This window comes from Galeopterus variegatus, unplaced genomic scaffold (genome assembly GCF_000696425.1).
Source record: "Galeopterus variegatus unplaced genomic scaffold, G_variegatus-3.0.2 Scaffold2571, whole genome shotgun sequence".
In the NCBI taxonomy this organism is placed as follows: domain Eukaryota; kingdom Metazoa; phylum Chordata; class Mammalia; order Dermoptera; family Cynocephalidae; genus Galeopterus; species Galeopterus variegatus.
Genome location: NW_007728682.1, coordinates 204718 through 228459, shown reverse-complemented (window position 1 = coordinate 228459; position 23742 = coordinate 204718). Strand labels below are relative to the sequence as shown.

The 23742-nt window shown below is 37.3% G+C and overlaps 1 pseudogene; it reads left to right on the top strand.

Moving 5' to 3' along the window:
* Positions 1-533: 533 nt before the first annotated feature.
* Positions 534-710, top strand: LOC103598327 (annotated as a pseudogene).
* Positions 711-23742: the final 23032 nt, after the last annotated feature.

Sequence of the window (23742 nt, the reverse complement as noted above, 5' to 3'; positions counted from 1 at the left end):
GTTTTTATTCCAGAATCTACATAAACTTTCCTATTAATTCTTAAAATGTGTCTTTTAGAGTTTCCAGTAAATAGTCTTATCAAAAAATAGTGATAGTTTCCTTCCTTTTTTTTACAAACTCCATCCATTTTGTTTTGTGTTATTATACGGTGATTATTACTATGATTTTATTTATTTAGTTTTGCTTTATTATATTGAGTAGAACCTCAGTTATAATACTGAATGAAGGCAGTATTAATAGGTAATCTTTTTTCCATGATATTAAAAATAATGCTTTCATGCTCATTTCAGCAGCCCATATGCTAAATTTAGAACGATACAGAGATTAGCATGTCCCTGAGCAGGAATGACATTCAAATTTTTGAAGCTTTTCGAGTTTTAAAAAATAGAGGACTGTGGGAGTCATGGTCTGCGGACCGGCCAGGCATGGCAGGCTCCGCGGCCGGGAGCTGTCAGACCTTCCAGCTCACTCTCATCATGTACTTGTCTGGGGGGCCTACATTGATTAGGAGTGAATTCACAGTTGGTCCACCATGAACTGGAAGTTTCTGGAACACACGTCCCTGTTGCTGCATATCTTGGCAGCAAAAACATTAATTCTCTGCCCAGCATTTGCTGGAGTGAAAATATACCAAAGGAAAAACTTAGAAGCAAAACAGCAAAAACTAGAGGCCCAAAAGAAGAAGTAATCAGAGAAGAAAGACAACTAAAGGCAAATCAAAGATTTTGCAATGTAAATGTCAGCTTGAGTAGACTCCAGGTGAGAAAACAGAGAAGAATTATGGAATTAATCGTCAGAGGATAAACTCCCAACCTATATCATTAAGTTAAAATAATGAACTTTTTATACCTTTAAAAGAACCAGTCGGCCCCTGCCCACACAACCATGCAAGCAATAGAGCCAACCACCCCAGAGGGTCCCGAGACAGCAGCCGAGGAGCCAGCCTGTCTCCCTGCCCCACCTGACCACCTGCGACAACATCTTAGCATGTTCTGATTTTAGCCACACGTGTTTCTACAGGGTGTGTGACTTATCTGTTCATGTCCTTACCAAATTTCTGCTTAGATTTTTCTAATTCATTTTTAAGAGTTCTTTTTGCATTAAGGATGTTAATCTTTGAGTGTAAAATTTGTTCCTTATCAATTGATGTTACATTTAATTTGTGATGTTTTCCTTCAAAAAAAAAAAACTTCAAAAAGAAAAACCAGTATTTTGTTTAGTAAAATAAAATAACTTTGTAGAAAATAAATAAATAAATAAAAATAAAAATAAATAATGCTTTTTGGGTATGTTTGTTGTAGGTTTTTGGAATTTGTCTCTATCAGATTAAAGGAGTTTCCTTCTATTCTTATCTGTAAAGACTTTGCCATGAATGGCCATCAAATTTCATTAGGGTTTTTTTTGGATTTTTATAAATAATCATATGATTTTCTTCCTATCAGTTAACGTGGTGAATTAATTAATCAATTCTCTCATATTAAACCAAATTTATGTTCCTGAAATAAACCCAACTTGAACAAGATTTTTTATTGTCTCATCAGTTGTAATACATTCGTTTTTAATACATTTGTCAATTGATTTTGTTTACAGATTAAGACTTTTGTTGCGATATTTGCAAAGAGATTGGCCTATAATTTTTCTTTTTTGTTCCATCCTTGACAGGTTTTGGTGTCAGTATTAGTATGACCTCATTAAATTAGTTGGGGACTATTTCCTCATTAAGGTACTCTGAAAGAGCTTGTGTAAGATTAAATCAAATTGTGGATAGTATTGTCTTGTGTTTTTGTTGTAAGATGTTTTCAGAATTTTTAGGGGTCAGAGAATAGATTGTGGTAGGCAGAATTCCAAAATCTCCACCCCCACCAAGATTTCCCACCCTAACCTCAGGACTGTGAACGTGAGGAGATTTCACACCCTTAATAGCAAAAGAGATGTTGCAGTTATGCTTAAAGTTACTAATCAGGCCTATAGTCACAGGGAACTAGATTCTGCCAAACAACCTAAATAAGCTTGGAAGCAAATTCTTCCCCAGAGCCTCCAGATGAGAGCCCAACTCAGCCCCCATCGTGGTGATAGCCTCGTGAAATCCTAAGCAGAGAAAGCAAGCAAGCCTTCTGATATGCACAACTGTGATATAATACATCTATTTTGTTTTAAGCAACTAAGTGTGTGGTAATGTGTTACACAGCAATGGAAAATTAATACAATTTTTTTTGATATCTGATTAAACCATATTTTGGTGAGATATTATGACTGTGATAAATTTTTTTACATTTGATAAGATATGTTTTAAGGCCCAGAGTGTGATCAACTTTTTAAAACGCATGATGTTATTAGAGTGAGCAGGACTAAAGCCATGTTGGGACCTAAAACCACATAGGCTCTAAAAGATTTTAAAAGAACAGTTTTTTTTTTTTCTTCTTAGCATGCATTTCTCTGAGTTCTCTCTTTTCCCATGGTTATTTGATATTTACAACCTTGGTTAAGGGGCAAGATGACATTATTTACATGAATGTAAAGTTGTTTTCCAGCCAGCCTGAAGCTACAGACTCACAGGTACTACATAGACCCTGAGGTAACAGTGAAGATGAGAATAGACACTAGGCAAGGCCTTGGAGAGACCTTGTGTCTGACTCATAGACACAGAACCCCGGCTCCTCATGTGCCCCTCTCTCCTGCTTTTCCCTTCCCATGATCCGTTCCCTCAATTGCCTCTTTAGAAACCCCTCAGCAAACCTAAGTCTTTGAGATGGCTTTAGCCTGGTCATTCTCCTTCTGGTTTACCAGAGAGTTAGATTAGCCCAACATCTTTCCTCAGGTCACCGGTATGCCTGAATAAAAGCTGACTTCCATTTTCACCAATATTTGATTTTTGTTTGTTTGATTTTTGTCTGGGGGCAGGCAGCTAGATCTGTGAGTTTGGTAAAAATTGGGGGGAGCCTCAGGAGCTGAGTGTGCTCTGTAACAGTGTGTTCTTGATTAAACAATATGTACTCCGAGCTGCTGTGCACAGTTTTATATGCACACACATGCACACACATACACACACACTCGTTAGATAAAACTTGTTATGGGTGTTGTTCTCATCTTTTCTTCTGTATTTTTAAAGTTCAGTTGTTTTATTCTTTCCTGTTTGATCTATCAACTTCTTAAAAATGTGATCAGAATATCCCATTGTGCTGGTAAATGCATTCATTATTAAAACAAGTATTAATAACTTGTGATCCATGGGTTTCAGATTGCCTATGAACCCACTGAAATTATATATACTGTATTTGTACATATGTACACGCCTTTTTGTAGGAGAAGCATATACAGTTCTCATCAGAACAAGTTAGAGAAAAGACCCAGACCCAGAACTAAAGAAAAGCAGCTCTTCCAATATTAAAATCAACAAATAAATGTGTCAGTAGTATTTTATTCAGTTTGGAAATCTGAAGAAACTAATCGGAAAGTATGCCTGATCTTAAACACAACCAAAGAATGAATTGAAAAAAAAGTAACATCATAAAATCAAAAAGAAAAACTTTGAAAATTTGAAACTATTTAGCCTGGAAGTAAGGTGTGATCTGGTCAGTCATTCTCAAATTTGAGTGCACATAAATGTACCCACCTCCCAATATTCTGATTTAATAAGTCTGAGGAGCGGGGCCAGCCCGGTGGCGCACTGCGCTAGTGCGCCGCTTGGGAAGCGCGGCTGCGCTCCCGCCGAGGGTTCGGATCCCACATACAGACCGGTTCCCGCTCACTGGCTGAGCGAGGCGCGGGGGCAACACCGAGGGTTGCGATCCCGTTGCCGGTCCCAGTCCGGTACGGGGGCAACACTAAGGGTTGCAATCCGTTGCTGGACACAGAAAAAGACAAAAAAAAAAAATAAGTCTGAGGAGAAGACAAAGAATATAAATTTTTAATAAATACCTCAACTGTTTTTGAGACAACTGGTTCACGAACAACAGTTTGAAAAGCATTGTCATGAAACTTCTCAATGTGTATGAAGAGCAAGGTCTCCATCTTCAGCTCTACTATAGCAGCAGAATGCATTTACTTCTCCCTTTTATCTGTTCAGTTTGAATATGTTTTTCTCTGAAGAAAAACTATTGAAACATGTGGCACTTCAACATTTCTTCAGCTACTGCAAGAATACCTATCCCACAGAGATGGGGCTTCATGTGCTTGCATCATAAGCTATCCCAAGGCAGGATGCACCAACAAGAGAAGTGAGGTGAGAGGTGCTCAGTTTCCATAGGTTCAGGTTTCAGGACACACCTCTGGGTTACAAGCCACTCCCCAAGGTCTCAGGCCCCTCCCCTAGGTCCTCCCTTAGAGGAGTTACTGTTGCTTGTTAGACCTATTTTTGGCACCAACATGGGAAAATTGAGATCTCAGGGGGCTGACATGCAAATCCAGTAGCTGGGCATGCTCAGTAGAGACGGGTCATATAACCTAATAGCTGAGTATGCTCCATAAAGTGGAATTTATCCTTTGAATGACCTTCCACTGGAGACACTAGAAAGCACAGAATATTTTGAATATGTCTGGTACACGTGCTAGGATTTGGCCGACCAAGCTGCTCTGAAAGGAGACCAAGTGAGCATGTGCAAGACTATGTTACATAACTGGGAATCACCCCCTTAACTGAATATTCATTACATAGCATGAATATATATTAGATAGTGAAACTATAAAGTAGAATCCCAGTAGCACGAATTGTTGCTCATTTTCCTAGGGCCAGCCTGCACTTTGCCAGCTGAGGCGTGTATGCTTTCTTTTTTCAGCCAGCAGCTGCTCACTCTCTTGAGCCAGCCTGCACTTTGTGCTATACTTTAAAGATGTATTTTTTTTACTTTTGCTTGGTGTGGGCTCTGCTCAATCTCTGCAGCTAGGCTGCACTCTCTCTGTGAAGTCTCTACCTCTTATTTGTTACATTAAATCTGTTCTCACTTTCTACTGTGACTCTGCCCTTGAATTCCTTCCTGTGGTGGAGTCAAGAACCTGGTGAGAGGGTCGGGTGGCTTGAGGCCTGCTATCGGACCTCCCCAGACCCTCTCCTCTGACATCAAGAGGGCTGAAAGCTGAAAGTGAAGGGAATTATCAGTGGTGGGGACAAAATATAGTTTCAGTTCTTAGCATGTAAACAGTTCTAAAACTTTCCTTAGAAGGCAAGTCAAACATCAATGGCTTCACTTTCTAATGATTCCCACGTCTGAAGAAATAGAAGCATGGCTAATATTTTGCTGAACTTCATTAATTCTAGCGTCAGCCATAAACTATCTCCCTAAATCAAAGTATCAGTTGACAAAGCCCTAAATTTTCAAATTTAATATCAATTAACTACATTTCAAAATTAGTTTGTTTTGTAAATGATCTCACTTTGAGTTCATTGGAGACTTGAAGGACAACAACAGGAATAGTTATTTATGTAGTGTTAAATATGTATATTTATAGGTGACAAAAGATTTACAGTGCCATGAATACTCTCAAGCTTCTCAAATAAATGCCATTATTTTAACTAGGATCCCGTACTGTGGCTTTTGACTTTGAAAACAGAAGACTTGGGTTTAAGCTCCTGCTCTACTTGCTTTCTGGTATGTTTCTGAGTTGGTTACTAGTGCTTTTTGAACCTCAGTGTCTTCCTCTGCATACCTCTGCTACCTGCTTTGCAAGATAATTGTAAAGATTAATGATTTACATATTGCCTAATGCAGAATAGGCATTTAAAATAGTTTTTTTTTTTTTTTTTTTTTTTTTTAGTATTTATAACTCCATACTATAAAGACAAATGACAACTTGTATTTATGGTGCTTTATAATTTTATAACAAATTATTACATGTAATCACTATTTAATTTTCATCGAACTCTATAAGGCGGATTATTTATTTATTTATTTATTTTTTCATTTTCAATAGTAAGAAACTGATGTTCAGACAGATTAATGACTTTACCACGGTCAAGGTCAAACAGACAGGAAGCAATGAGCCTGTAAGGACCTCAAATATTTTGACTCCATGACCAAGTTCTTTTTGTTAGAGCAGATGAATTTTATTTGAAATAAATAAATATTCGTTAATTCATTATTTTTAACCAAATGCAGCTAATATTTAGCTTTCATATGTATGAATATACAACATCGAGGCAATGTTTTAGATGAAATATGATTCCTATCTAATAATTCGGCAAATAAGTAGATATTGTTTCTGTTCATTATATTTGCCAGTGTAACACATTATGGTTTATTAAACAAAAAATGATTTAATAATTACAGTATTACATGATTGGTACACTCACCATTTTTCATATGTATATGTGTATGTTCATCTTTGTATAACAATAGGCTAAGATTTGCTGTTTCTACTCTGGCAGCTTTTAAATTAATTTGGGTCTCATTTCTCTGGATCCCATATTTATCACCATCTTTACATTGTTCTTATCTGTATTATTTCTCAGTGACAGCTCAAAGCAAATATGCTTCTCAGAAGTTCACGTGCATTTATATAAAGGAATTTATATTATATATTCTTGCAATCTCCAGGATTAATCTGGGCAGAAAGTTGTTAGTAGTTATCAAATGACACATGAATGTTATTGAATGAATATGCTTATGTTAAGACTATGACCAATTAAATAGAAATAGCAAACTGAAAGTAAAAAACTGAGTCAATCAAAGGCTTTGGGTTCACTCCCCACTTAACTGACTGGTTGTTGTGGTGTCATGTAAACACAGTCTTAGTTTATTCCTTTGTGCTAATGGAGTTGACAGGAGTAAAACTTAATTTAAAAACTTAAGAAAGACTAGAAGTCTCTTTGACAGGTATTGGAAGGTTTTCAACTCCCCCATTCTCATTCTGGGCTGTTGCATCAGTGACTTTTTGTGGTTTGACTCACTGACAGTTGGGAGAAATTTGAGAAGAAATTCTGCTGGCTGTTATTTCTTTGCCATTAGAGCTGATCTTTGTTGGACTGTTGGCAATTTCATTTGGCTTAAGATTATAGTGAGGCTAAAAATGAATATCATTTATTCCCAGGCTGCTCAACACTATTGCTTTGATATGGTAGTTGGGAAAATTGTGCAGGTTCTATTGGAATTAGAGTTGTGCTTCTTGAATAGAAATGTTTTCCGATTTTCTTTTTTATTTTGATTTTTTCCTTATTCTTTGTTCTTTCTGTTTTAATTTTGGTTGTTATTTGAAATAAGATGTTTAAAAGCTTAGATGTAATAAAAACTAGTAATGTTCCCTCTGGTATTTCTTTTTTCTTTCCTTTTTTTTTCTCTAAGTAATAGACTATTTTTGCAGCAGTTCAAAGTTTACAGAGAAACTGAGCAGAAAGTACCAATAGTTTTCCTATTTTGCCTCCCAAACACACACAGTTTCTCCTACTATTAACATGTTAGGGTACATTAGTGTGATACATTTGTTGCAGTTATGAACCACTATTGATCTATTATTATTAACTCGATTTTACATGAGAGTTACCTCTTCGAATTGTACAGTTCTATGGGTTTTGCCAAATGTATGTCATGTATTCACCATTACAGTGTCATAGAGTAGTTTTGCTGCCCTAAAAATCCTCTGTGTTTCCCATATTCATCCCTTTCCTTATCCCTCCTCCCCTGAAACCCTGGCAACCACTGATTTTTTCTCATTACCTCAAACATTAATCATTTCTTCGTGTTGGGAACGTTCAGTGCTGTCTCTTCTAGCTAATTGAAAGTATACGATAAATAGTTGTTAATTATAGTCATCCTTCATGCTACAGAACAGCAGGTATTATTCCTCCTGTATAGCTGTAATTTTGTATCTGTTAACCAACTTCTCACTCTTCTTCCTGTCCCCTACACTTTCCAGCCTCTGGTAACTGCCATTTTAATTTCTACTTCTATGTGATCAACTTTCTTAGCTTTCACATATGAGCTTTCACATTCTGTGCCCGGCTTGCTTCACTTACATAATATCCTCCAAGATCATCCATGTCGTCGCGAATGACAGACTTCATGCAAAATATGCATCTGGCAAGGGGTTAATTTCAAGAATATACAAGGAACTCAAACAACTCAACAGCAAAAGTACAAATAATCCGATCACAAAATGAGCAAATAAGCTTAATAGACATTTTTCAAAAGAAGACATGAAAATGGCTAACAGGTATATGAAAAAAATGTTCAACATCACTAATCATTAGATAAATGCAAATCAAGCCACAATAAGAAATCATTTTACTCCAGTTAAGATGGCTGCTATCAAAAAGACAGTAAATAACAAATATTGGTAAGGATGGGGAGAAAGAGGAACTTTTACACTGTGTAGTGGGAATGTAAATCAGTACAGCCATCATAGCAAACAGTATGGAAGTTTCTCAAAAAACTACCATATGATCCAGTAATCTCACTACTTGTTATATATCCAAAGGAAAGAAAGTCAATGTGTCAAAGGAATACCTACACTCCCATGCTTATCACAGCTCTATTTACAATTGCCAAGATTTGGAAGAAGCCTAAATGTCCATCAATGAATGATTGAATGAAGAAAATATATACATACTTAATGAAATAATACTCAGCATAAAAAAGGAATAATTCTTTTTTAAATGATATGAAAACATTAGAGGTTTCACAGGGAATTAAAATTAAGTCAAAGAACCTGACTCAAAATCTTTTCCCATTGTAAAAAAAGTAGATTTTTCTTGGCCATTTAAAAATACATTTTCTTGTGTGTTCTGTAATCTGTTTTACTGCCAAGAACCTTTCAAAGTTTGATCTTTAAAAACATAGGACCATAAATACATCCCACACACTAGCCCAAACAATGTCTTGGATACGGTAGATTTTCTTTCTTGTCAAGATAACTTTAGAAAAGTTAAGATAGCTTATAAAAGGTGGAAATGACTTGGCCATTGGTATTAAGCGATGCCAAGCTGGCTGATAGGTTCATGAGATCAACATACTGGGATAAGCACTGGTCAATGAATTCTTATAGGTGGACTGAGTGCACATTTAGCTCTTAGTCCTGGCAAACTTTGCACAGGCTGGGTCTTATACTTATCACCAATCCAACTCATGTTAATTGTGTGAGTGCCTTACAAATGCACAAGGAAAAATTAAATGACTTCATTACCTCTGAATTGATTGATTCATTGTTTTGTATATAGTTCTAAGCTTTAAAACTGAAAGGGTCATGAAAATCTACTTTGCTCATGCAGAGTTGAATAAACAAACATGGAAGTTGTAGTTTGCTCAAGGTCACACAACTAGAAGCAGAGCCAGGATGAAAATCCAAATCTCCATGAATGCTCTTTTTTTGCAAGCAACAGTGCCAGTATCAAGGGCTTCTCATCAGAGGGTGAGGCAGAAAAGTGAGGTCTCTTTCCAAAGTGAACTCTTTCCCTTTTCTGAGTATGGTCTGAGAAATCAGGAATAGGGCATGTTTGATTATTGATCCTGAATTATCCACATGCATTTATTTTAAAAATGGTAACCCTCATTGTGTTAGGGTGGGCAGGCTCACATGATGACACTATAATTCACTGGAAACTTAGGACAGATAAGATATTTACTGGAAAGGAAAGTCATCCTCTGTTCAGTTCTTAAATCCACTTATCTGTAGCACTAAATTTCATATCTGTCCAAATCTTCTCTTTAAGTTAGCTGAAATTCAAGCTCAACAAAATTTGAAAACTTTAAAGTAATGTCAGCTAAACTGATAAGAGTAATGGCTGACATAAGTGGCTAAATGGCATGGTTAATGGTCATGATATAAACCATGCATATTAAATTGCCAGGCACTATACTTTTTTTGGTGTGTTCCAAAGTACCCAAAGAAGGGATACTTTAAAGGTCATAGGACTGAATAGAATGGCCAAGAGAGTGTTTAAACGAAAAATAATTTTTATTCCCTACCGTGGAAAGTAGAAAGAGATGGACAAGGGCAGGTAACTTCAGCAGAAAAATAAGGTATTTGGCTGCAGGTCTGTGTTTTTTGCCAGGAGAACCTTCCTAGTAGTGGGGCTTGAGGGAGTTTTCATAATCCTGTTTGGGAGGTTGCCAACCCTATGTGTGAACCTCTATAGGCAGCCCTAAGACCAGTAAGAACTTAGCTTCATTCCAAATGCAGGAAGAACAGCCAGAAGAAAACATTTGATACTGAAAACAATTTTAAGGACTCAGAGAGGGAAAGAGATAGGAAGAGGGGGAAAGAGATAGGGAGAGGGGGGAAAGAGATAGGGAGAGGGTGAGAGAGACGAAGAGGGACAGAGAGAGTTAAGAGGAAAGGAAGGAGGTAAGAGGAAGGGAGGGAAAACAGGAGACAGAAGGAGAAAGATATCAATATCAATCTGGAATTTGTCAACACCAAAAATTAAAGCCCCCAAATCAGATGACCTTAATTTTTGAAACTCTGCCTGTGACCTCTGTTTGAAACTAGTTTACAAAAATAGAATGTTCTTTTTAAAACCAGAGGGATGCATATCTAGAAAGCTTTCTCTGTCCAGGAATCTCCCATGGTTAGGTGTTGGGAACTGAAGCAAGCTACAAAGTTCTTGCCTGAGCGTCTAATTACATAACCCCTTTATCAAAACAAAGTCAGGAACTATCACCCAGACTCTCAGCTTTTTGATATTATGACAGGTTAGAAGAAAGTTCTTTTTAGAAACTGCTGCATTAAATTTGCTAAATGGTTCAGGCATGTAGTCAATAACAAAGCAAGTAGATAGAAGAGACATTCCTTCTAAGAGACTATTGGTTCTCCCTTGATTTGAAGAAATGAGTTTGACTAACCAACTCCAGCTTGCCATGTTCATTATTTAAAAGGCTACCATGTAACAGAAAACGGAGTTGGCAAACTGATCAGGCCAGTGATCTGGGTTCAATCATTTTGTGGGTCATTTAGCTTTGTTACTGAAAATTCTGCCTAACCTTTTCCCCCATGTATGCTTTTGTTGGAGACAAAAAGTTAAATAATACGTAAAAAATCAAATCCATTCCTACTATTAGAAAAGCAAATAGATGCCTCCATAGGTTGATGGTTGATTGGTAGCATTGTCTTCTTGTAGAAAGATTAGCAAAAATAAAGTGATCTATCAAAAAAAATCTCAGAAATTTAAATAAAATCTAGATACATAAAAATTTATCTAAATTGTTGTTTTCTTAAATAGAAAATAGAATATACATGCAGATTATATTTATCATAGCTTGTGGAAGAACTCACAGGAAGATATGTTAGATTAAGGTCAACACATTTTTGAATGTTATCACAGGAGCAACAGGAAATAATATTTACAGCTTTTCTATTGCTGGTGGAGCCTCATAATTAACTTTGATCAAGCAATGCCCCCCATTCCTTTTTTAACTCTAAGACTTCTTTAATGCATGTATATACAGTTTTAATTTAAATAAGTTTGACATCCAAGTTCTTGGATGAAAAATTTGATACACTTTTTTTGTGATTGTATAAGTAACACTTAGCTAAAGATAGAAGACAAAACTTCTTACTAGTGGAACAAACAGATATCCAGGTATAGGTTTACTTCTGGAGCTGCGGTTAACTACTGCATTTGCTTCCCTATGGGGTTACTAAGTATATTAGGTTACCAGTCTATAAAGCATTTGCCCCAAATGGTCAAAGTGTATGCAACCTGTTAGGTCTGTGTTGAAATATGTATGAAATTACAGCACTTTGAAAATGTTGTGATTGATCCACAGCTCAATGGACCATGAGAGAGAGAGAGAGTCACATTCAGAATGATTAATGTAGGACAGGGCAAAACTCAGGAAGCGCAGAAAGGGGAGAAACCACTGGATCCTCTCTAGGGCAGCCATCTTCTCTGGTTCTTCTGTAAAATCAAGTAAAGTGAAACAAATCCTCTCAACTTCCAAACTTGAGATCTAATGAGTGACATACCATTCTACCCAGCTGTGCCACTGTGCACATCTTTGTATGATGTTTGACTTAAGCTGACACAAATATCCAGAAGTGCTGGATCCCTATTCCAGGGGTGAATGGGAGAGGAAAGACATTTCAAACTTGAAATGTTAATCCCTGAAATGTTAATCCTAGTAGAACATTGGCATGAGTTTTAGTGAGAAGGGAAAAGCAGTTTTCAGTATCAACTGAATGTGCTCTCATCAGGTCAATTGCTGAACTACTGTCTGAATAACGGAATGCCAAATCAGGTTTTGTTGCTATAGCAACCAAACTAACTGGCGCATAAAGGGTTGATTCTCGTCAGTAATCCAATCTGTTATTCAAAGTTGGACTGCTTTGACTCTCCCAACAACTAATTCCACCGGGAGACTGTTGAATTGGTGCCCTGGACCTCAGAATGCTGAGCAAGGGCCTATGAGGCCCTCGGTTCTTTCCCGACTGTGGGATAGAAACAGATTGATAGATTTGTTTTCCATTTCTGATCTCCATTACAGCATTTAGCATTTTGGGGACACTTCAAAAGTAGAATGAACACTTCTTGCTAGATTTAAAGCAAGTGAAGAAAAGCCAATTAGAAAGGGACTTCGGTTGCTTCACTTACACTTCAAAAGCTGACATCTGTTTACAAATATTAGAGCTACCAGAGCAAACATAACAAGTGTGCACATAATTGAAAACGCTTAAATCTGCTAGTAATCAGAGAAATATAACTTAAAATGATAATAGGAATCATGTGAGATTGGATCAGAGAATCAAGAAACTGTCCAAGTTGCCAGGGGAGTGGCATTGTAAATCTGTTGAGCCATTTTGAAAACAATTTGGCAATAAAAATTAGGAACCAGAAAATATTACCCCATCTCTAAAAAATTTTTATACTAAGGGAGCAGTTCACACACACACAAAAGTTATAGCAAGGGTACTTGAAAAAGTTCATGGAAAGATTAGTATTATCTTTTAATTTCATATTTCCATGAATTTTTTGAAGTACCCTCATATTTGCAAAAAAGTTTATGGTCGTTGGGTTGGCCCATGCTTGCAAAAATGTGGGCGTGTCTAAAATGTTCAACTTTAGAGAATTGGATAAATAAGATCATAGTGCTTAATAGAATATTACTAAGCAACCATGAAAAATCATAAACATGGAGACTATGGAGCAATATGAAAAAAGTTAAGTGAAAAAAGCATAGAAAATCTCTACATATAACCCATGATTGCAATATGTGGCATATGTTTATATATGGAGAAGAAATGGAGTGGAACAGAAAAAATAAAACCAGTTATGTTTGAGTGGAGAAAATTTGGGGTACAAATTACAAATACAGATTGAGTCATACATGTATATATGAGCAAATATCTCTCTTTTGAAATTGCTAGGTATGGTATTATAGTTAGAACACTAAATGAAACAAAAATGTTCTATTCTAAACTTCTGAGTGTTTTGAATTTGTGACTTGGTGAATTAGTGAGAAACATAGACCCAAAAATGTTTCTTAGAGCTACGTTTTTGCTTTCTCAATACAATCTCTGTAATCATATTCCTTTACTTTTTTTTAATTACAAAAGAAAAATATATTAATTACATAAAATATACACGAGAAAAAGCAAAAGGAACAATTATTAATTCACTCTCCACATTGTCATATTTTATTCCAACCTTCCTTTTCTTTGTTTTTGTTTTGTTTTACAAAAACAAGATCCTACCTTGAATACTACTTGGTAAATTTATACAAAATAACCTGAATTTCTAAAGCAAACCTCTATTGTTAAATTCTTTCCTTTTTCCACGACCTACTGTCAGCTGGTAGAAGCTGCCATTTTTTTTATTTGGGCAATGTGCCAGTTACTGCACTATTAGTTGTAGGAAAAATACGAAGTAGCTGATAAGAGAGATATCTTAGTCCCACCCTTGTAGAAACGAGAGAGCTGAGACTCTCAAAAAAGCAATTTGCTCAAAATTACATAGTTAGGAAGTGACAGGGCTGGGATTCCAAAGTGGTTCTCTCTGACTGCAGAAAATGTTCTCGTCAACATTAAAGTGTCCATTATTGTATAAGCAGCACTGCACTTACAGCAGAGCAACTGTGGGGGTCGAGAAGAGGATCAAGCCTCAGTCCCCCTTCTCCCAAGTCCTTGACCCCTCATTTTGTAAATCCCTCCCTTGTGGCTGGGACTGGCCAAGCAAGGCCTGTCACTGAAGCTTGTGTGCCAGCCGGGACCCAGTGCACAAGTGCCCCAGTCTCCTTCTTCCCCTGGCTTTGGCGCACTCTTCCCCTCTCTACCTGACAAGGAGTTTCAACCAGACACCGAGGCGCTCCTGTACTTACAATCTGAGGTCATCTCTTGGATGAGCCCCAACTGCAGCAGAGTGAGAACGCCAGTATCACTCCCGCAGGCTAGAGTGATGTTTCTTTCACAGGATTGTGGGAAATGCTAATGATAACACCGGATGTTAGCTCATGTTCCTCTGGAAAGTCACTCTGATCCTAAGATTTATTACTGTATTTCATATTATATCAATTTTGGAGATCCCGTTATCTTAACATCGAAGACATAAAATGAATATTTATCAAAGCCATAGTTAAGCTCCCCTCAGCCTTCATCGCATTATCCTCCTTTTACATCCTAACAGCCACCTGGCCTAGCTGGATCCAGGCTTCTCCAGGAGAGACCACTCCTTCCTCTATCTTCACCCTGCCCTCCAAAAGGAAGCAACTAACACTTTTTTCTCTCTCAGCCAGGCGGGTCTGGGTGAGAATACTAAACCTTTCCCACCCCAGTCATTCCAGTTCCATTCCAACTGTCTGTGTCCTAATCTATAAAATGACGACCTCAGCATTGAGCTTATAAAAATTAATGGTTTAGTACATTGCCTGGCACACATAGGTACTCAGAAAATGAAAGATATATGTATATATACACTTGATTTACCTTTGCTGAACAGAAGCTAATGTTTAGCCATTCTCAATCCTGTTCTCTCTACACCCTAGAACTCCAGGCCATCTTTATCCTCTGCTCTACTTGCCGTGTACATTCTTAATCTTGAGTGGCTGCCACCATCTGCTTTCCATGTTTCAACTCCAATGCTGTTAATTACAGTTTTATGCTGGAAGTTACTAATTCATGCTTCATAATTTGTGCCTTCTGATCTCAGCCTGCTTGGTGCTCATTGCAATGTTTTATTTCTCTGCTACTAGATTGAGATCCAAATAGTAACTTCTCAAATTTTCCACACTTTAAAAAAATTCCAATTGTATGACCATCTTCCTTACTCTCAACAGGCAGTCTGGCCTCCTGTTATCAAGAAGATCATTACTGTATAGAAAAGACCGTGGCAATGTAATGATTATTATAGTAATCTCCCTAAAGCATTCCTTTTAGAATTATCATTTCCTTCCTGAAAACTATCAGTGTCTATCCTCACATGCAAAGATCATGATCATGATTTGTTTTAGTATTATTTACCCTTTATAAACCCTGCATTTCAACTAATCTGAACAAGCACCCCAAATGCCTTCCTATTCCACCGTGGTACCTAGACTATGACCATTTCTTTTCTTTAGAATGTCATTCCCCTGTCTGTTCTATGTATCAAAATACTGCCCATCCTTCAGCATTTCAATTAAAATTCCATATGTTCCAAAAATATTTCTATGATTATTCCAGCTCACTTTCCTATTTTAAAACATATGGCTCTTTGTTCTACCTTCAGGGTGCATTCCACTTTTTATTAGGTCATTTGTCTACATTTCATCCCTCCTCAGAGACTATAATCTCCTCGAGAGAGTGCGACCAGGAGTTACACACATTTATAGATTCTTAGGAAGTCATTGTTGAAGTAGTTCATAGCCAATGAAGAGGCAGGTTTAGAGGACCCTGTCTGCTCTTTTCCCTTTCTCTGTCTTTGAAGTCTCTTTGAAGTGAAAGAAACCTCTACCCAGAAAAAAGCTCCCCAGAGAGCCAGGTCAAATGAGGATCAGGCCCTGTGTGCTCCAATGGGAATCTCTGAAACTAAGAAGACAAAGCAGAAAGGGAAGAGTGTGCACTTTAAATGTGGTCCATAGGGCTTTGCTGTCTCCTATTGCTAAACAGAATCAATGACCTGTAACTTTCCCTTGGGCTGAGGAATCATTTCAATCCTAACCTTCAAGTTTAGCAGATTTTAACTTTGGCAAGAAAAGCTCCCTCTGCTTGGAACTTGATGCGTGGGAATCTCAGCTTGAGTATCTTTACAAAGTGAGAAATATAAATATATCAGCTAATATATACTGATGCCATGCCCTTTTCCTTACAGAGCTTGAGTTAAACACAGAAAGAATAGAAAGCCAGAAGGGAGGACAAAATAAGTATTAGCTCAAAACGTGATTGTCTGTGTCCCTCAATACCAGCAGCAGCCAAGAAACAGGAATTTTTGCATTTTCATTAGATCTCACCTTATGCATGGAGACCTTTGAAACTAGTATAGTCTTCCACTATGATATTGGGCTAACTCTTTCAATAAAAATAAGTACTATGAGTTCTTAAGCAAAATGCTGTAAAGTTCCTCATTGCATGTTCCTTAGGTATAACATTAATTTGAAATGGCTTTTAGAAACTTCGCTCTATGTAAAATGGAGAGAGATCTAAATGCATCTCTTAGAAGAATCCTATTTACAATCAGAAAGGTGGCCCTTTTACTCCTCATTCTATGAAACAGTGACATCTACTGCTCAGTAGGGCTACTCCTGGGGGCTGCTCAAAGACGGCCAGTTTCTCTTGCTGTTTAGCGTTCGGAGCCAGAGGCAGGATTAGAATCACAATCTCATCTACCTCCTCATCCTTTTGAGTCCCCTCCACGACACTGTCATGTTTTGAATTCTCCCACGAATTGAATTCTCTTCTTTCTGAATTAGCTTATTTCTTCTACAACAACTTTATTAGAAAATCCTTCCTCCTATTGAGACCAAACTTGCTCTTTCTAACGTGTGATCTTCTCTTAGAGTCACAAATAAAATTCCTTTCCCATATGACAGGCCTAGAGACAGAAAGATGGTGTATCCCTTCACAAGGTTTTCTTTTTCTATTTAAACAGCCTCATTTCCATCAGCCTACCAGGATATTGTTTCAAGCTTCTCTCCACATCCTTTCTATTCTCTACATGTGCTCCTATTGATCCCTATGCATTGGGGAGAAAAGTGTGCATGCCACAAAAGTTCAACAGTTATATAAATCATTTACTTCATCCTTAGTTAAATGGCAGCAACAATGTACTAGGTGACCAAGTAGAATTTGAAGAGAGTAAATCTGTCCAATCCTGGCTCTCCCATAAGAGACAGGAGTCCTCTGAAACCACTCTACACCTTTATTTTCTCAGCTGTAAAATGAACATGACAATAATAAGTACCTAGTAGGTTTGCTCCAAGGCTTAAATGAAATTCAACAAGGCACTGTGTGAGGAGCATTTAGCATGGTTCCTCATAGCTTCTCAGTGAGTACTCAATAGATGGAAGCCTTCTTGTTATTAACCAGTTGCTACTAGACCAGATATGTACTATGAGAAAAACTGAGGAGAAATGGGAAGTGAGAAGAGATAGAAACAGAAATGCACATGTTTTAAATTAACTATAAAAATGTAAAGCTTCTTAAAGTCTGGGCCAATTTTATGCATATTTCTATGTGCTGAGCTCGTATCCAGTGTCTGGCATATAAAAGGAAATTAGTAAGTGTTTGCTAGATGAATGAACTTCATATAGATCAAAATATTCTATACAGCAATGGAGGAAAACATCACAAAGTTAATATTACAGTGACATTTCCTGTGTGAAAAATGATACAATATAAAAAGCCCAAATATAGCAGATGGAGAGTCGTGACTGGGTTGCATGGTAAATTTAATAACCTGAAAGAAGCTATTCTTTCAGCAATTTTTATTCATTTGGAAACTGTTGGTTCCCTACTATATGTATGTATTAAATCCTTTTTTACATAAACATCATCAACAAACATTTATTTTTAGTGACCACCTACGTTTAAGCATGGGTGCTAAGAACACAAAGTACAAATGATTATTTCTCCTCTGAAGGAGTTTTCAATATTGTTTAGCAAATAACTAAGGCACAAAAAAATGATCACTAACAATACAAAGGGTAAAAGAATGGTATAGCCAGTAGTAGCCAAACCATTCTAGCAAGTGTCTCATCTTCTACCTAATAGTCAATAGAACCATTTTCCATTATATATGATTCAAGACAGCCAGTTTGGGAGATTTATTCTTCCCACACTAGGTCAAGTTAAGTGCCTAAAGAAGGAAAAGAAAACAGGGAAATCTTTATTTATCTGAATGAACTTTAAGACTCTTTATAGTGCAGTGCTGAACACATGGCACTCAGAGAATTAAAGTTCTTCAGTGGTCTTGAGGAAACATGTTGAGTGCTGAAGTGTGCTGGAGTCCTAATTAAAGGCACTGCATTTTCTTATTGACTATGTTTTCAGCATAACCTCTCTGTTTGGTTTCATTATTTGCATAATGAAGAGAGAAATAATTGTGCTGCGTAAATAACAGAATCGTCATGAGAATAGTATGAAATAATAAAAGAGAAAGACCTTTAAAAAACTTGCTATGGATGCAAGTGGATATTATCACTATTGTTAGAAATACGTTTTCCTGGGGCCGGCCCGGTGGCGCACTGCTACAGTGTGCCACTTGGGAGTGCGGTGGCCCTCCCACCGAGGGTTCGGATCCCACATACAGACCGGCCGCTCACTGGCTGAGTGAGGTGCGGGCGCGACACCGAGGGTTGCGATCCGTTGCCGGTCACGTAAAAAGACAAAAAGGAAAAAAAAAGAAATACGTTTTCCTGGGGCCGGCCCGGTGGCGCACTGCTACAGTGTGCCACTTGGGAGTGCGGTGGCCCTCCCACCGAGGGTTCGGATCCCACATACAGACCGGCCGCTCACTGGCTGAGTGAGGTGCGGGCGCGACACCGAGGGTTGCGATCCGTTGCCGGTCACGTAAAAAGACAAAAAGGAAAAAAAAAGAAATACGTTTTCCTGCTTGTCTATAGAAGTCACGTGTGAGCTGGTTTAGTCTCACACCTCTTCCATGAGCTGTCTTTACAAAAAAGAAAAGGCCTACAGTCCATTTTTTAAAATGAGCCTAAATTAAGGCATATTGGATGGATCGCTACACCAAAAATAAACATCCAGTGTCACAAATTGTTTGGTCGGCCTTAATCGTTAATGTGAGTTCTCATACAATGTGGCTGCAGCAATCAATATAGATCATGAAAATTGCTAAAGTGAATAATTTTGACAGGGATATGGCAGTTTGTACAGTATATATGTGTGGCCAGTATTATACATGGTGAGTTTTAAATGATTAGCACACTTATACACACAGAAAAACTAGTTATTGACCATAAAAAAATTCCAGAATTCCATGTCCAACATCCTTTTATCTCTAGTAAAAATATACCTTTGTAAAAGGGGAATAACTGGTTTTCTGACGCCACCAGCTATGGGAACAAATAATCAGTATGAAAACTGTGTTGGCCTATTACTCCCACCCATTGACAGATGTCTTCCAACGCTGTCTCTTCGTTCTTCCCAGTTTTCCCCCCACCCCAGGTGGCTTCAGGAATACCTGCTATTCATGTTCTTACACTCTGTCATATTCATGGTTTGTTACCTACAATCTACTTGAGAAGAGGCCCTTAGGCACTGCCAAGTCTGCACTGCACACAGATCTGCCTCCTTGATATCCTCAGGGTAATGATGATGCATTGTGGCCAGTGGTGGGGATGAGAATAGATCAACCTTTATTGAAGAGCCAAGAGCAGTGAAACTTGTGCCAGAGTCTTTCATGAAAGAGGTTAGCTTCTACCTTCAACCATACATAGGCACACTATGTCTTAGGGCACTCTAGGATAGAAGCCATTTTCTCCACCATTGCTCTGATCTCTCATCTTTATCCAACGAAGAACACTAAAGTTCTCAACTTTCCATCCATTCAAAACAAAAGCTTCTATATAAACCAGCTCATACAATTAGATGTTCAGCAGTGTCACTATTTTAGCAAAGAACAAGACTTTAAATCCCAATTTGGGATCATCAAGAAAACCCTGTTATTGCTTATAAAAATAGGTGGAATCTTAATGTTACTGGAAGTACTTATCTGTAAAGTGCATTTTATTTTCCAATTGTTTTTAATATAAAATCTGAATTACCTAACTATTTTAAAAAAAAAAAGACCCACATTTTTTTTGCAGGGAAGACATGGTTTTCAAGACCAAATCCATGAATGTTGGTGGCTGTAATATGTTAGCGGTTTCACTATGGATGTTGGTGTGATCCTCACCCAGAAACTGGTTTTGGGAGTGTATGCTTTGGTAACACTTTGGGATTCCTGTCTACTGATGGCCACTATTACCACCTTCCCTTCCTCACCTGTACCGAGGAATTTCTTCAAAGTTTTTAAGAGTCCATATTCTCCAGAAAGAGAATTAGCAGTCTCCATTTCTTTTTCTGTTTAGGTATTTTCAATGCCTGACAAATCTGGACATTAATTAATATGGCTATTTTCTTCCAACAGGTGGTATTATTAAACAATAAGATATACAAGAATACTTCAAAAAGTTAATGGAAAGATTCATATTATCTTTCAATTCTATTTTTCCATGAAGTTTTTGATGTACTCTCATATTTCCACTTTAAAACTTCATAAGTTCAAAGCAAGTTGTGTATGATGAATTAACAACAAATATTACCAGTTTGTTAATTGAAAGCCTATACAATGGAGTTATATCATTATTTTAAAAGGTAACTGGTAAAGGTGAAATAAATCTCCTTCCTTCTGTTCAAATCTCTTGTCTGTCAGGCAGTAAGTTATTCAGGATAAAAATGGCACATTTGTAAATTTATAGCCATGCTACACATTTTCTTAGATAATTATTCAAAAGAAATAAAGCAGTATAATAACTTGAAGCATCCTTTCTGTGTGCACCCTTAAAACTATGTTTCTATTCCTTTATAACAACATACTTTGTTTTAATTATCTCCTAGTTTTCCTAATGACTGCTAAATTCATTGCTGCATCCATACTGCCAATTACAGTGCATGATATTTAGTAGGTCTTTGATAAAATCTTCTAATTGAAGATGTGTGTAAATGAATGAATAAAGTCTGATTGCATAGCTAAGCAAAAGTTGTCACAAGATCAAATTTTATGTTTCAGTGTAACTTGTAATACCACCTTCAACAACTTGGGCTTATCGGCAGTAGATAGCAGAACACAGGTGGAGTTGTTTTAAAAAAGAAATGACATGACATTTTTGCCACATGTTGCAATAGAGATTTTCAAAGTCAACCAAAAAAACCTCCATATTTTTAGAGTTCCTCAGCTGTTGATGTCTACGAAAAACTATAGACTGTTTGCTTTCAGGTAAAGCTATATAAGTGGAGGATATAATCCTAAGCAATTGCTCACGTAGATAAATAAAACAGGTTGCTTAATTCAAATATACAGAATTAGGCAAAAATCTCATTTTCCAATAAAATGTAAATGACCTGGCCCACTTCATTTTCTTCCCATCTGCTTTTTCAAAATCTTCCACATGGTAAACTCTAACTGGTAAACACACCAATTATAATTAAAATTGTGAAATTTAAAATGTTCAGTTTATTCCAGTGTCTCTTTGCTTAATGGACAATTTTTAAGATAGGGGCAAAAAGTAAAGAGAAATACAGATTAACAGTCAAAACTTCAGATTCCAATTTAATCAAATGATCAGGACAATTTATTGGGTAAGGAGCAGTAGCAATGGAATTTCAGGTAGATTTGATCTTGAATTTGGGAGTCCTTTTTCCCTAGTTATAGCAACAATTAGACTTGTTTACCTTTAAAAATTGGATTGCCAAGGGTACAATGAAAGGATGTCGTTAAATATCTGTGACCTATTTTGGTCAAGATGAGTATGAATATTTTTCAGATTTGCTTAGATTCTTTAAATTCTTTGGGGAATTCCAACTTATATAGTATTTAATATCAAGTATTGTTCAAAGAAAAATTATCTAATGCTAAGGAGACTTAGAAAGTTTAAAATACTGGGGCCGGCCCGGTGGCGCACTGCTACAGTGTGCCGCTTGGGAGTGCGGTGGCCCTCCCGCCGAGGGTTCGGATCCCACATACAGACCGGTTCCTGCTCACTGGCTGAGCAAGGTGCGGGCGCAACACCGAGGGTTGTGATTCCGTTGCTGGTCCCGGTCCGGTACGGGCACGACACTGAGGGTTGCGATTCATTGCCGGACACGAAAAAAAGACAAAAAGGAAAAAAAAAAAAAGAAAGTTTAAAATACTAAACCAAAAATAAGTGTTTTAGCGAAAGGGGAGAAATAATAAATCATAACAATTTTGGAAGGAAAAATATGCAGGTCTTCTAAGTCAGCCTTCAAAAAGGAGCATGCTATATCACTAGGAATTAACAAACACCTTGTCATTGTAGCTGTTATCACAAAACAGCTGAGGGAGTTCCTGGAGAAAAATTGCATACCAGCAATTCCAGATGACATGGTTTTGAAGATTAATTACTGGCCAAGGGCATAAAAACAGTGAGGCAAACAAGTTAAATGAATGTCTAACAGTTGCTGATGCTTTAGAAGTCAAACAGAAACCAGAGGAAATGGAGAAAATAGGCTCAAGAAAAGAAGTAATTTCTCAAAATGGAAAATGTGTTCCATCAAAATGACCATCAAACAAAAAACTTCGATCGTCCTCTAAATAAAATGGAAAAGAAACAATAAGGGCCCAAGGGTCTTCTTTACATTTCTCTATGCAAATTGTAAATAAGAAACTTTGATTTTTATGGTTCATGCTGTCCGCATGTTAAAGCACATAGCAATAATATTGACAGCGTTGCTAGTCTACTGATGTGTATAAAGACTGGGTATTGGAAATTGATCACATCATAGATCCATGAAGAAGATTGAAAAAAGGTACTTATTGAAACATTGTTGATTGTACTTATTGAAACATTGTTGATTGTACATATCTGTGCAGTACAGAGTTGAATATCAATACCTCTGTGCAATATGTGATGCTCAAATCAGGATAATTAGTATATTCAACATTACACAATGTAATCATTTTTCAAGTCCCTTTACCAATTCCTCCCTTTTCTTCCTCTTCCCATCTCTGGTATCCACAGTTCTGTTCTTTCCTTTTGAAAGTTCAGCATATCATTGTGATTCTTGTTTCTCTCTCTCTTTCTCTCTCTCTCTCTCTCTCTCTCTCTCTCTCTTTCTTTCTTTCTTTCTTTCTTTCTTTCTCTTCCTCTCCCCCCACGCCCCCCCCCACCTTACAAGTGGAGATACATGGCATTTCTCTTTCTGTGCTTGGCTTATTTCACTTAACATGATTTTCTCTAAGTTCATCCATGTTGCTTTGAATGGCAGTGTTTCATTCTTTTTTATGGCAAGGTAGTATTCCATCATGTGTACATATGAGATTTCCTTATCCAGTCATCCAATAACTGGAGATGTAGTTTGGTTCCAACTGTTGGCTATTGTAAATAGAGCTGCACTAAACATGGGAGTGCAGGTATCCCTTTGACATGATAATTCCCATTCTTTTGGGTGTATATCCAGCAGGATCCTACAGCAATTCTATCTATAGTTGTGTGAGGAACCTCCATGCTGTTTTCTAAAATAGCTGTACCAATTTACAGTCGCACTAACAGTGTAGGAGGGGTCCCATTTCTCTGCATCCTTGCCAGCATTTGTCATTCTCTGTCTTTTTGATAATAGCCAGTCTAACTGGAGTGAGATGATATCTCAATGTGGTTTTGATTTGCACT